At 38.7% G+C, this 14,470-nt stretch overlaps 1 protein-coding gene across 45 annotated transcripts in view; it reads left to right on the top strand.

Moving 5' to 3' along the window:
* Positions 1–14,470, top strand: part of TCF4 (transcription factor 4) — a 380,629-nt gene that overhangs the window by 25,474 nt on the left and 340,685 nt on the right. The window lies entirely within an intron of this gene.

Below are 14,470 nucleotides of genomic sequence, written 5' to 3'. Positions count from 1 at the left end.
TGACCCCATGGACTGTAGCCCACTAGGCTCCTCTGTCCATGGCATTCTCCAGCAAGAATACTGGAGTGGGTTGCCATGCCCTCCTCCAGGGGATCTTTCCAACCCAGGGATCAAACCCAGGTCTCTCGCATTGCAGGAGGATTCTTTACCCTCAGAGCCACTAGGGAAACCTGATATCTAGAGAGATGTATTTTAGATCTACAGGTTAGAAAGGATAGGCTTCTACTTCCATTCTTCTCCATTATTAGCTCTGTGGTCTTGGTCAAGTCATTTTAAATCTCAAAGAGTGAATTTGTCCATTTGAAAAATGAAAAAAAAATTGTAAAAAACATGGATAGTCACATATTTTCTTGTATGGGTGATATATGTTTTCTTTATATGTTTTATTTATTGCATATACATGATGTAATCATTAGCATGTATTTTTTTTTATAAGCAGAACAAACTGTTTAAAAATTAATTAAAATACAAGCTGAAAGAAGAAAGTTGTCAAAAATCATCGTTTGAAAGAATTTTATAAGGAGTCTGTCAGGTTCTTTGTGGAACTAGGATCAACAAATAAATACTAGGTTTGAAAATCAATATACGCAAAGATCGTTTCTTGTGAATTTTGTGTCATATGGTACCTTCTTAGACACAGAGTCATTAACTGATTATTTTTATAGTGTTTTGTTTATATATTAATTTATTGATAATTTAGCAAATTTATCGACCCCATATTATATGTGAAGGACTGTGCTGAATGGTTAAGATAGTAAAAATGGTAATAAATAACATAATTCTTGATCTCAAGGAGCCTACATGGAAGGAGGTAAGCATCTACACTAAATGTTATCCTATCGTATGGTAAATTCTTTGAAAGTGGGTATGTATAGGGGGTCACTGGGAGGTCAGAATTGCTGGGGTGGAGGTAAATGCCAAAGGGACTTCATCAAGTCTGCCATGTCTGTTGGGGTTTGGAGAGTGAGTGGGAAGTCTCTAGACAAAAGGTCTGTGCATTTGTGACCTTGGCACGCCACAGGTAGTTTCTGAAACTAGAAATGGAGTAATGAGAGCACCAGGGGCATGTGATGCTGGAAGTTTGGCCTGGGCCAGGGAGTGTGAAGTTGAGGGAATCTGAACGTTTTTGGAGCTACAGAGTGCTTTGGGAATCTGATAAAAGATAAGGTGCTTGTCTTGAACAATCAGTACCATGAAGATTCAATATTTTGTATACAATTGTGGAAGTAAGGCTCTAGAGACCATTTTATGAGCATTTCTATGTGTCTCCCTTCTGGAAAAATAAAGGGAGGCAACGGATACATTAGTAGACAGATGCTTCATTGCCCTGCTTGATGGCGGCAGCAAATGCTTTTGATAAGGTAAAATAAAATTTTTTATTTCATTTACTGAAGGACCTGGGAGTATATGAGATTGTGCCGAAACTTTTATATTTATAATTCCTTCAAGCAGAATCAGACAAGATTTCTTATTGGTAGACATCCACACATCTCAGTCACCTAAGTGCTGAAGAGATTATATCACTTTCTGTAAAGTTTCCTTGTCTGTAAAATGGTGCTACTCAGAGGATCCACCTGATAGAGTTGTGAGGGTAGAATGAACATGTCCAAGTACAGCATTTTTAGCCCTGGGCTTACACACAGTAAGAGCTCAATAAATGTTAGCAATTGTGAAACATCTGTTACTTCACTTGTGGACATTCAGAGATGTTGTTCAGTCGTTAAGTCGTGTCTGACTCTTTGTGACCCCATGGGCTGTAGTGTGCTAAGCTCCTCTGTCTTTCACGGCCTCACAGAGTTTGCTCAAATTCATGTCCATCAAGTCCGTGATGCCATCCAACCGTCTCATCCTCTGTCGTCCCCTTCTCCTCCCGCCTTCCATCTTTCCCAGCATCAGGGTCCTTTCCAGTGAGTCAGTTGTTTGCACCAGGTGGCCAAATTATTGGAGCTTCAGCATCAGTCCTTCCATTGAATATTCAGGACTGATTTCCTTTAGGATGGACTGGTTGGATCTCCTTGCTGTCCAAGGGACTCTCAAGAGTCTTCTCCAACACCACAGTTCAAAAGCATCTATTCTTCGGCGCTCAGCTTTCTTGATAGTCCAACTCTCACGTCCATACAGTACTACTGGAAAAACCATAGCTTTGACTAGACAGACCTTTGTTGGCAAAGTAATGTCTCTGCTTTTTAATATGCTGTCTAGGTTGTGATAGCTTATGGTGAACAGTGTTGGATTTGTGATCTCTGAAGAATAAGATTTAGCTTCAGGACCAGGGACCAGGCATGATCACTCAAGAGCTCTTGTGTAACAGAGTTTTATTAAAGTATGAAAAAGGGACAGCGAAAGTTTCTGACACAGACATCAGAAGGGGGACAGAGAGTGCCCCCTTCGCTAGTCTAAGCGAGGGAGTTATATAGTTTTTAAATTAGTTATTACAGTAAATCAAAAGAATGTCTCAAGGTTGTAAAGATCTTACTAGATCCACTCCCATAATTTACATTTTAAGATAACAGGATTAGAATTTAACAATAGAAAGATTTTACCAGACCTACTCCCATAATATACATTCTAAGGTATCAGGATTAGTGAGAAGGTTTTCAAGAAGGAGAAACTGTCCTCAAGCACATACATTGTTGTTATATAATCCCTAGTGAAAAGATTTTTGACCCCATGGACTGTAGCCTACCAGGCTCCTCTGTCCATGGAATATTCTAGACAAGAACACTGGAGTGGGTTGTCATTTCCTTCTCCAGAGGATCTTCCTGACCCAGGGATCAAACCCAGGTCTCCTGCATTGTAGGCAGACGCTTTACCCTCTGAGCCACCAGAGAAACCCTGTAATCCCTAGTACAGAGTTTAAATTGAGTTGTTTGTTGTGTAATCATCAGTTCTGGGCTTAAAGAAAAAAGCGTTTTATGTGACTAAGACTAAGGAATGTAGAGGAGAAAAAAAAAAAGACATTTGTCCTTTCCTCCTACTTGGGAGCCCCGTATCCCTCTCTCCTCCTCAGGGACCCCGGGCTTCATATCAACCTGCCGAGGCATTAACTCTCAGTTGGTAATAACTTTTCTTCCAAGGAGCAAGTGTCTTTTACTTTCATGGCTGCAGTTACCATCTGCAGTGATTTTGGAGCCTCCCCCAATAAAGTCTCTCACTGTTTCCATTGTTTCATCATCTATTTGCCATGAAGTGATGGGACCAGATGCCATGATCTTTGTTTTTTGAATATTGAGTTTTAAACTAGCTTTTTCACTCTCCTCTTTCACCTTCATCAAGAGGTTCTTCAGTTCTTTGCTTTCTGCCATAAGGGTGGTGTCATCTGCCTATCTGAGGTTATTGATATTTCTCTTGGCAAGCTTGATTCCAGCTTGTGCTTCATCCAGGCCAGCGTTAAATAAGCAGGGTGACAATATACAGCCTTGACGTATATTCCTTTCCCAATTTGGAACCAGTCCATTAATCCATGTCCGGTCTAACTGTTGCTTCTTGACCTGCATACAGGTTTCTCAGGAAGCAGGTAAGGTGGTCTGGTATTCCTGTCTCTTTAAGAATTTTCCAGTTTGTTGTGATCCACACAGTCAAAGGCTTTAGCATAGTCAATGAAACAGAAGTAGATATTTTTCTGGAATTCTCTTGCTTTTTCTATGATCCAGCGGATGTTGGCAATTTGATCTCTGGTTCCTCTGCCTTTTCTAAATCCAGCTTGAACACCTGGAATTTCTTGGTTCAGGTGCTGTAAAGTCTAGCTTGGAGAATTTTGAGCATTACTTTGCTACTGTGGGAGATGTTCTTTGTGATTGCAATGAAAACTGACCTTGTCCAGTCCTCTGGCCACTGCTTAGTTTTCCAAATTTGCTGGCATATTGAGTGCAGAACTTTAACAGCATCATCGTTTAGGATTTGAAATAGCTCAGCTCAAATTCTATCACCTCCACTAGCTTTGTTCGTAGTGATGCTTCCTAAGGCCCATTTGACTTCCCATTCCAGGATGTCTGGCTCTAGGTGAGTGATCACATAATCATGGTTATCTGGGTCATGAAGATCTTTTTTGTATAGTTATTCTGTGTATTCTTGCCACTTCTTCATATCTTCTGCTTCTGTTAGGCCCATACCATTTCTGTCCTTTATTGCATGAAATGTTCGCTTGGTCTCTCTGATTTGGGCTCATGTATTTCTGGATCTTCATGGGTCATTTCTTGAGAGTAAAATTTCCTTTACTGAAATACCTTTCACGGCACTGGCTCAGCTTCTCTCGCTAAGAAGTTGCAGTACATATTTTCTGCATAAAACAGTGGCCATGGTAGAGGTAACTAATGAATATTATTATGTGCTTTTCCCCCTTCTTTTTAGAGCTTCTAATATTCAGTGGGTAAATTTTCCTTGTTAAGAGACACTGACAAGGCCAGTTGGCCTAAAATTAGACCCAGCAGCTGTGTTTTGAATCAGGGTCCCGCGTGTGCTCTTCACACTCTTTTCCCGCTGTGCTCGTCTGCTGCTTTATCTTTCTTCAGGGAGCAGCCTTTTTGGGTGAATTTTAACATCCATGTTTTTCTCCTGGTGCAACCAGAAAGGTGTTACCACATGATCGTTTGTTGTGGTTATTTACACTTACGGAATGGTAAAACCCAGAAAAACAGCAGCAAGTTTACTTACTTGCTTTTGGAAACCACCCCAGAGTATAACTGTAACTCAGGCTATGTATGGGGATTTTAGCCTTCATCCCTCTTTGTACCCCTTTATTAACAGAAAAGAGAATATGTATCCAAAATAAAACTTTGGAGCCAAAAGCAAAATACTAGGTCATTCTTTTAATTGCTCTCCAAATCAGCTTTTTTTTTAGAGAAAAAAAAAAAAATCCCGTGATTATTTATAATTTTTTTGACTTCTAGAAAGAATTTTGGTTTTGTTTTTTCACTTTCCATTTGGGAGTCAGTGTTAACCAGTGTTCATTTTATAGGTCCCAGTTCCTTTGTATTTCTTTGCCCTACTGTTTAAAGAAACATTTGAAAAAAAAATTCGTATACACAGCATTATCGTGATTTGGTTTAAGTATCTGTGGTTATAAGTGCACTTCATTTCACCTGATTAAGTTATTTAGTCGTTTACACATTAGCAATGTGCTACATATTCCACTTTTACAGGAACTTATTTTAATTATACCCACAGTTGTGTTCTGCTCCATTATATCCATAGATCAAGCTGAATAATGGCGGTCTTAAAAGCTGTATGCTAACACTGATTATAGGTCATTAAGGCCAAATTAAGGTAACATTTCTGATGGCCACAAGCGGAAGTCTAACTAACAATTACTTTTTGCTTTTGCTTTGGGGAACTCATTCTACGTGGCTTTGATGTTGCTGGTCTCATCGTTTGAATGTCTGGTGTTTGGCATGTGCAGGTAGCTGCTTTGATGATGCTAATTTTTTTAAAGGGCAGAAAATAGACGACACATTTTTTTAGTGTATACAAAAATCTCAATTCAATGAATATTCTGCTGTCTTTCTCAAAAAATTATGCTTCTTCTTTAGCTCTCTTTCTTCCTACCTACCATTACAAGTTAGATGGGCAACTGATTCTCATAGTCTTGGGTTGGGAATATACTATTCCTTTAAGTTACTTTAATGACGGATAGAATAAAGACTGATTGGAAGGATATGATGCTTTGAAAGTAGCATATCCTTCCAAAGAGAAATACTTTGGCATTATCTTTTTTGATGGACACTTTGGTTAAAAACAATAATAATCTGGTTTTTAAGGTGTCAATATTAATCCTTGACTTGTTTGGCCTAAAATCATTCATTAAGAAAAAAGAACATCCTTCATTTCAGGCTTATCCATACACATTTTGTAACCTACGAATGAGTGACTCTAATGTTAATTTTTTCCATGAAAAATGCTTAAGCTTTGTGTGGGAATAAATAATTTTGGGTTACTTTGTTCAAATAGAATATAGCCAAAGAGGATTATTTTTAATGATCATTACTTGATTACCTCCCAGTTTTATAATCTGTGATTGAAATTAGTAAGGTTTAAATGGGAAAACTACACTCCAAGTATTCCAATTTAGACGTTGGCTTTTTGCTGGATTAATGAAGATTTTCCTGTGTATTCAGATCTGGAAGATATTGGGTAGTTACACAAATAGAACTATGGTTGATATGGATCCTCTGCATTTTTGTTGGAAAATTGTTTCAACCAGCTCATGTACTTTTAAAAATATTCCCACTTAAAAGTGATAGTTCAGGGAATTCCCTGGTGTCCAGAGGGTAAAGCTCCAACCTGCCACTGCAAGGAGCATGGGTTCAATCCCTGGTCCAGGAACTGAAATCCTGCAAGCCGCACAGTGTGGCTAAAAAAATAAAATAAAAAAAAAATTAAGTGATAGTTTAGTCTGGACATACCAGTGTAGGAAATTGGCAGTTTACCTTACATGCAAAAAGGGGGGAAATGGGAATATACATATATATTGTTGTGAAAACGGTGAAAAATTATTAGTTGTTCAGTCATTTCTGACTCTTTGTGACTCCGTGAACTATAGTCCTCCAGGCTTTTCTGTCCATGGAATTCTCCAGACATGAATACTGTACCTGCATTTAAAAAATAAATAGAAGGAACAAACTGGTTACCTGAGGATGACTGAGGAAGAAGTAAAGAACAATATGGTAGTGATGTATAACTTTTGTATAACTTTGATTCTTAAATCATGTACATATATTTTCTCTATTTGGAGTATTTTTTAAAACACTAAACAAAAAGTTTGATGTCAGCAACAGACATTTTAAAGATTATATTGGATTGTTTTGTTAAGAATTATAATCACAAAATATTAGTTTGGTCATTTTCTCATGTTAGTCTTGGGGCAACTTAAACATATTGGATATTCTTAAACATAGATTTGCGTTTACTCTAAAACATGGGTTTTTTGTTTTTTTAATACTGTGGCAGTATTAAACATCAGACCCAACACAGACTTTACAGGGGACTTCCCTGGTGGTCTAGTGGCTAAGGCTGTGCTCTCAATGCAGGGGACCTGGGTTCAATCCCTGGTCAGGGAACTAGATCCTGCATGTTGCCAGTAAGACCTGGCACAGCCAGGGGGGGGAAAAAAAAGACAGACTTTATAGAGGACAACTGTTGGACTGAAACAGGAATTTGATGGGTTGCAAACTTGCCCCTGCACACGGAAGGCTAGGAGAAATGGAAGAAAGATGCAGGTCACTCCAGGTTGGTAGGTGGCAGGAGTAATTAGCAAGTGAACTCACACAGGAAGCTCTTCTTGGCCACATGCAAGATGGGCACCTTTCTGCACTCGCTCGCCAGAATCCTAATGGTTTATGTAGAGTCCTTAATGGGGTTCAGTCCAAACGACTAGGGGTCACATCCTCTCCATGACCTCTGCCGCCCACAGAATTGTGCATCGACATAACACACGGTTCCAGTGGTGTTAGGAGATGGAAGAGGCATTATTAGGAGTTGGGGAGAAGGCAACGGCACCCCACTCCAGTACTCTTGCCTGGAAAATCCCACGGACGGAGGAGCCTGGTGGGCTACCGTCCATGGGGTCGCTGAGAGTCGGACACGACTGAGCGACTTCACTTTCATTTTTCCCTTTCATGCACTGGAGAAGGAGATGGCAGCCCACTCCAGTGTTCTTGCCTGGAGAATCCCAGGGATGGCGGAGCTTGGAGGGCTGCCGTCTATGGGGTCGCACAGAGTCGGACACGACTGAAGCGACTTAGCAGCAGCAGCAGCAGCATGACAGAGACAGACACTCCTTCATGATGACCAGCTTGTTCCTGGATTTAGGGACCTTGAGAACTTCCATAAAGTGGAAATTGAAGCAATAAGTGGCATGGACAAGCTACATTTTAAGTTACTTTAAAAATACTTTACTCACACTAGAATTATTATAACCTGTCAAAATGTGACTAAGATGTCAACAAAATTCTTGAAATTTTTTAGATTGCTGGTAGTTGCTAAAGTACTTGAATTAATGTGATGAAATGTGATGATTTAATAACTTTATTTTAATGAAAAATGTGATTGATTTTAACCTTTAAGAAAAGAAAGGTAATATGGGCATGTGTATTTACTTTACTGTGGAAAAGGTTCACCTTGAAATTCTTGATACAATAGGCCTTAAAACATCAAACCTTCATTTGGACAGTTTTCATTTGCTCCTTGATAGCTGAGGACCTAATTGTGGTTAATTTAATATCTTATTCATTTGCATTTATTAATACAATGCTGGGAAATTATTCTGCATTCTTTTTACAGTGATGTTTTTGCTGATTGATCTTGTCTATGAAAATATAACAAGACACTAAAGCTACTATCATAGTTCTTAAACACTATTATTCTTGAATGAGGATGTGAAATACAGGGCAAATTGCGGGAAAAAAATGCTGTTCTGGAAAATTACTCAGTCCTTTTAAAGTCAGAGAGATTAAACAATTCAGAATTTGAAAAAAAATCACACTGAAAGATAAAGGTATATAAGCTCACTTAACTATTAATGATACAAATTAATCTGCAGAGAATTAAAAGCAGCTTTGTTAATGGTAGAAGACACACGCAGTTAATAAGGACATTACATCTCATTTGGGGTTAGGTTGGCCTCTCATTTATTAATATCTGTTTAAACTACAAATACAAAGAACTCCCATTTTTACCAGACTTCTTGTCACAAGACCCAGTCTCTAAAGAGAAATATCGTTGATGGAAAACCAGAAAGACTAAATAGATGTATTTGGTCTCACAGGCAGTCCATTAATTTGCTCAAATTAAATATTATCTTTAAATATTGAAAGGTTAAATGTACACTGATAATGGATTTAGACAGCTATTAAGCTGTAATTGCCTTCTAATGTAGTTACTAAAAGACATTTGATACAACATATTGAGAAGGAAGAATTAGGGGTTTTCTCTATCTCAGTTTTAACTGAGTTTTATAGCTATCATTCTGGCTGTTGTAGGAATTGGGTAACAACAATTTTTTTTTTAAAAAATGAGAATGCATACAGTATACATAAAATATTCAGTGGGAAAGTTGTAAAGAAGCTGCGTTTTGTTCAGTGTTCTCATCCTGTTTTGCAAATCTGCTCTATCGATACTGTCAGATCAGCTCTCCACCCCCAATGTTTTTCTATTAGATAAAAGTCAAATTTCTGAAAATGTTACCAGTGTATGATTTTTACATAAGTTGAATTCCTGTGTTTTGTGCACTGGATATATAGGTACACTAGTGACCAAATTAATTTGTAAATTTCTCAGTCTGCTGGAGACTTCCAGCTGGCTCAGGTAGTCAGACTGATGACTTTCACTGGCTTGTAGGCAGCTTTCTTTTTAATGTTTGCATATTTGATTTAAAGGATGACGTTTTCCCGTTTTTACAGATTGTGTTAGTTGAGTTTTCAAGTTTTAACAAATTATGGTTAATCCCAGAACATAGGCTGATTGATTTAATCAGTCACTTGTCTCTAAAGTTCAGTGAAAGGACAAGATATTGTCTGGGAAAGAAATGTAAAGGTGACCTAGTGCTTCAAAACATCTTTTTCCTTGTGAAGGATCTGAACATAATCAAAGTACAAGTATGTGTCCGGAAAAAATTACCTTCAATTAAGATATCAAGCCAAAGTATTTTTGAATTGAACAAAGAAAGGGAAAGAAACACCCTGCTGTTGATCCCTGTCACTCATCAGATTTTTGTATTAATAGGCAGCCTCTGCTAGTTTTTTGGCTAATCTCAACGATTTGGTTTTCTTTTACTTTTTTTTAGAATTCACTTTGGTTTCAGAAACCATTATTGAGTAATAAATGTGTGTGAAAGTCTGTTCTGGGAAAGATGTTTAGCTTCCAGGTGGTGCCAGGGTCACTGCCTGGCGCCCCCTGGAGGTGTGCATGCAGTGCTGCACATGGCCACCCTGCTTGGTGCCTTCAAAGCAGAATGTGATGATAACTGTGTTTCTCATTGAACTTCCAGGGTACTTTCACAAGTATATTTTAATCCTTTTAGATCCTCAAGAGTAGCTTATTTCAGCTTTACAAACAAAAACTCATGTTCTGAGTGATCTTATAACTTGCCTAACTTAAAGCAGAGTACACATGAATGTAATATCAGGGAGAATATAAAAAATATGATGAGAGTTTGAAATGCCATAAGATCCCGAGGGAGACACTGCTACTTTCATTGACCATGGCCAAGGTAGAATTTGTAGGAAAGTCGAAGTCAATGTATACCCTTTTTTATAAAAGCAGCAATATGCCCTGTAACATTTTCCCTGCTCATTTAAATAAATGTTCTGTTTTCTCCCTGCAACTTTAATCCAAATTAACATTAAAGGAATAGGAAAATCACATTTCTGAATTTTGCTGAGGTAGTTAACTAGAGAAGGTAATTGCATTACAAGAGTCTAATATATAACATTTGTAATCCTTTAAAATGGAATTAGGACTCTGTCTTCTCAGTATACTGTGGGGACTTTTGGGTTCACTCATTTAAAAGTGTTCTAGAAAATCTTTTTAAAAATCCCGAGCCACTTTGTGTTTTTCTTCTGTATTTAGATAATTTTAGAACTATTTACCAGCTAATCGTGGTTTTCTTTTAAATGTGGATTTCCAAATGCTTGTTCAATATTGCGACTTTAATATCCTTTGCTGTGACTTTCCATCTTTTCTTCCCCCTTCCTTCTTCTTTCCTTTCCTCCTTCCCCTCTTCTCCCTCCCTCCCTTCCTTCCTTTCTGCCTTTTTTCTCTTCCGAATATATATTCTGTCTCAACCCACTCCAGTATTCTTGCCTGGGAAATCCCTTGGACAGAGGAGCCTGGCTGGCTACAGTCCATGGGGTCTCAGAGAGTTGGACATGTCTGAGCCATGAACAACAACGACAACTCTTTTTTGTCTAGATTTATCTTTAAAGTTAAACGGAAAAAGTGGATTCTGTTGGTTGGGCTTGATGTTTTCTAGTGTTAAAACATCCTTGGACTCTGTGAGGCTGATTTTAAGACTTCTGTATTTAATACAGCTTTTAAGTCTTTTCATATCATCTACATATGCTGAGAACAGCCACTAGCTTTACCACCCTGAAAGCCTTGAATATGATGATATTCCATATATTCCTTCTTGATATTTACTGATCCACTATGTACACAATAGCCTGAAGAGCTTCGTAAACTTTTCCACCCAAACTAAAGACAAGAGTAAATACATAAACACAAGGAGCTTGGGGACTTGGCTGAAAGTTGCCACCCAGAGCTTGAAATTTATTTGCATGCTGGTAAAAAAGTGAGCCATGAGTTGAAGCTCAGGAAGACGTCTGATGTTTGATGCTTATCCCATCTCACTGTGTATTCCAGGGCACCCTTTCTGTTTACCCGGATGGAAAAGCAGTTTTAAACCAATGCTCTTGGGTATTCAAGGTGGTGTTATTTTTTTTTTAAAAGAAGTCGCACTTGTCTTTCATCCCATGTCATTCTGCGTTCTCTCCTATTAAATACCATGAGAATCTTAATCTTAAGGCTTTAATAGACGCAAACATTGTTGCCCGAGTGAAGTTCAGACATTAAAACCAGCAAAAGAGGACACTGAATGCCTCATGTAACATTATTTTCTTCAGAATTATTCATATAAACTATTCATTTGTTGATGGTAAATGTGGAATTTTGCTGATGTCTGAGTTCCTCTTGTAAAAATGATACATATGTTTTCGTATGAAAACGTTTTATTGACTTACTAAATAGTGGACATTCTTCAGGTAGGGGGGAGAATATGTATGTGTGTTTAAACACACACATACACACACAGATCTATACCCTAATCAGGATTTGGCACCTATGCGATTTTTCTCCCTGTGTGGTTCGTGTTCTTAGTGTGACATCCATGAGTACAGATATGTGGAGAGAACACCCTGGAAGGTTGGTGAGCTACTTTACCGTACTGTGATTGCTTCTCTTGCTGTGCCTTTCATTTTTGATTTAAATACCTAATGACTCTCATCAAACAACATTTAAACTTTCTATGAGATCCTGTAAGTGTTGCTTTAGATCATATTATGAGGAACAATGGCTGAAATGAGCTTCAGTGAGAGGCTGTGTCTCCAACGGGGCTTCTGCAGCTGTTGGTGATGGCGGTCGCTCCTTCAACCGAACGGCCGCCATCCCGTTGGTGGCATTTTGCCCATTAAGCGATGTATAAAAACAGTGCTCCTGGTACGGTATGTTTCATCTCTGCATCATTTTCGGGTTCAACCCTGGCATGTTCTGGGGCCTGTACCTTCCCCTTCTTGATAATTTAACAGAAAGAAAACTGAAAAACTGACTTAAGGTGGTGGCAGCAAGGTGAATGAAGTTTCTCAAGAAATGCCTCTTTGGTGTCTGAAACATTGGTCGTCAGCCAGTAATTAATTTATTTTAAAGGAAATTCATCCTGGGGATGACAAAGCAGTGAGTAGCTAATTTTCTAAGACAGGTGGAAGGTCCTTGCCATGTCCAAAGTGTCACGATGAAACTTAAATTATTTATCAGGTATTACTGACTTTAGGGTTTTTTTTTTATTTTCTAATTGGAGGATAACTGCTTTACAATGTTATGTTGGTTTCTGTCATACAACAACGTGAATCAGTTGTAATTATATATATATCCTCCCTCTTGAGCCTACCTCCCTCCCCCCTCCCTCCTCTAGGTTGTCACAGAGCATCAGGCTGAGCTCCGTGTGCTGTACAGCAACTTCCCAAAAGCTGTCTAGTTTCCACGAGGTAGTATATATATATATGTGTGTCAGTGTTGCTTTCTCAATTCGTCCCACCCTCGCCTTCCCCTACTGTGGCCGCAAGTCCATTCTCTACATCTGCGTCTCTATTCCTTCCCTGCAAGTAAGTTCATCAATACCATTTTTCTAGATTCCATGTATATGCGTTAATATACGATATTTGTTTTTCTCTTTCTGACTTATTTCACTCTGTATAACATGTTCTAGATTCATCCACCTCTAGTGACTTTAGTTTTATTGATAATCTACGATCAGTGTAACAAATCCAATTGAGTTGAATTTTAACCATAGTTTCTGTGTGAACTAGTGTGAGGCTTTTTGCTAATTTCTGAAAGGAATCAGAAAGATGGGCACAGAGTAGTTCTTGACCTTATAAAGCTTTGTAAGGATGGACAGAGACATAGATACAAACATATATGGATGCTAAATCTAATGGAATTAAGATATTTGAAAGAGCTAAGCAGAGGAGTCTTTGCATGTACAAAGCCATCAGCAAATGATTGTTGAAGTCAAGTGTGTGAAAGAGTTACCTTTGAATTTCAGATATTTCTGTGTCGCCATGAACTTCCTGAGTGACTGACTGAACGCGGTGATTGCCATTTGATGTTGAGTCTAACGCTCGGGGACTGACTCAGCATAGAGAATATACAGGTTTTCCTGTTCTACCAGAAAAAGGAGAAGCCAGAAGTTGTGTTTTTTTGTTTTCCTTTGTGCTTTTTCTTTTGAATCTGATTTCCCTCATCTTATTTTTCCCCCCAGGCTTTTGAAGAGGATGATGTATTCTGAGGTTTATTTTATTTTGTTTATTTAATTTTGGCCGTGCTGCGTCTTTGTTGCTGTGTGTGGGCTTTCTCTAGTTGCGGCGGGCCCCAGGGCATGTGGAATCTTCCTGGACCAGGCATCGAACCTGTGTCCCCTGCATTGGCAGGCAAATTCTTCGCCACTGGACCACCAGGGAAGTCCTCTTGAGGTGTATTTTAAATAAGTTGAGGAAAGTAACTTGGCACGTGTGAAGTGCAAGGTTAATCTGTGTGCAGAGGAGACAAAGACACTTCAGAGGTGGAAAGTCATACAGACCAGGAAAGGAACACTGGAGGTTTTTGGTGGAGGTGGGACACATACCAACTGTGACTGTGCTCCACACCATTTAGAGGAAACACAGTAGCGGTTAGGAGGCTGTGTTCAGGAGTCAGACTGTCAAGTCTTAATCCTGGCTTTGTTATTCACCAGCTGTGTGACCTTCAAAAAGTTAAACTACCTCTCTGAGGCTCAGTTTGCTCATCTATAAAATGGCAAGAGTTAATAAGGTCTCCTTCATGGATTCATGAGGACCGAATAAGCTAATCCACATAGAAGACTGTCTGGAGTGCCACTATTTAAAAAACAACACAGAACACTAACATTATTAGCTATTTGCCCCATCATAGGTGGGAAGAATGTTTTTCAAGGCATTTGAAAGAGTAATGTGTAAAGAACATGTTTTTGGCGTTGGAGTTTTGGTCACATGAAAGTGAGGAGAAAATGGACAGTTCATTCAGAACCATGCAGCACTGAACATTAAATAAAGAGGTTTTGGGGGTTGCCCATAGTGATTGTGGTTCAGGTATTTTAGGAAGTTGGGCACAATGGATACCTTATTCAATCCTGTTTTTTTTTTTATTGGAATCAATGAAAATGGATACATAAAGATTTAAGAGGAGGGGG

Source organism: Giraffa tippelskirchi, chromosome 14 (genome assembly GCF_054371585.1).
Source record: "Giraffa tippelskirchi isolate mGirTip1 chromosome 14, T2T-mGirTip1v1.2.pri, whole genome shotgun sequence".
NCBI classification, from domain to species: domain Eukaryota; kingdom Metazoa; phylum Chordata; class Mammalia; order Artiodactyla; family Giraffidae; genus Giraffa; species Giraffa tippelskirchi.
The sequence above is the reverse complement of the archived record's forward strand: the minus strand, read 5'-3'. Positions and strand labels throughout refer to the sequence as shown.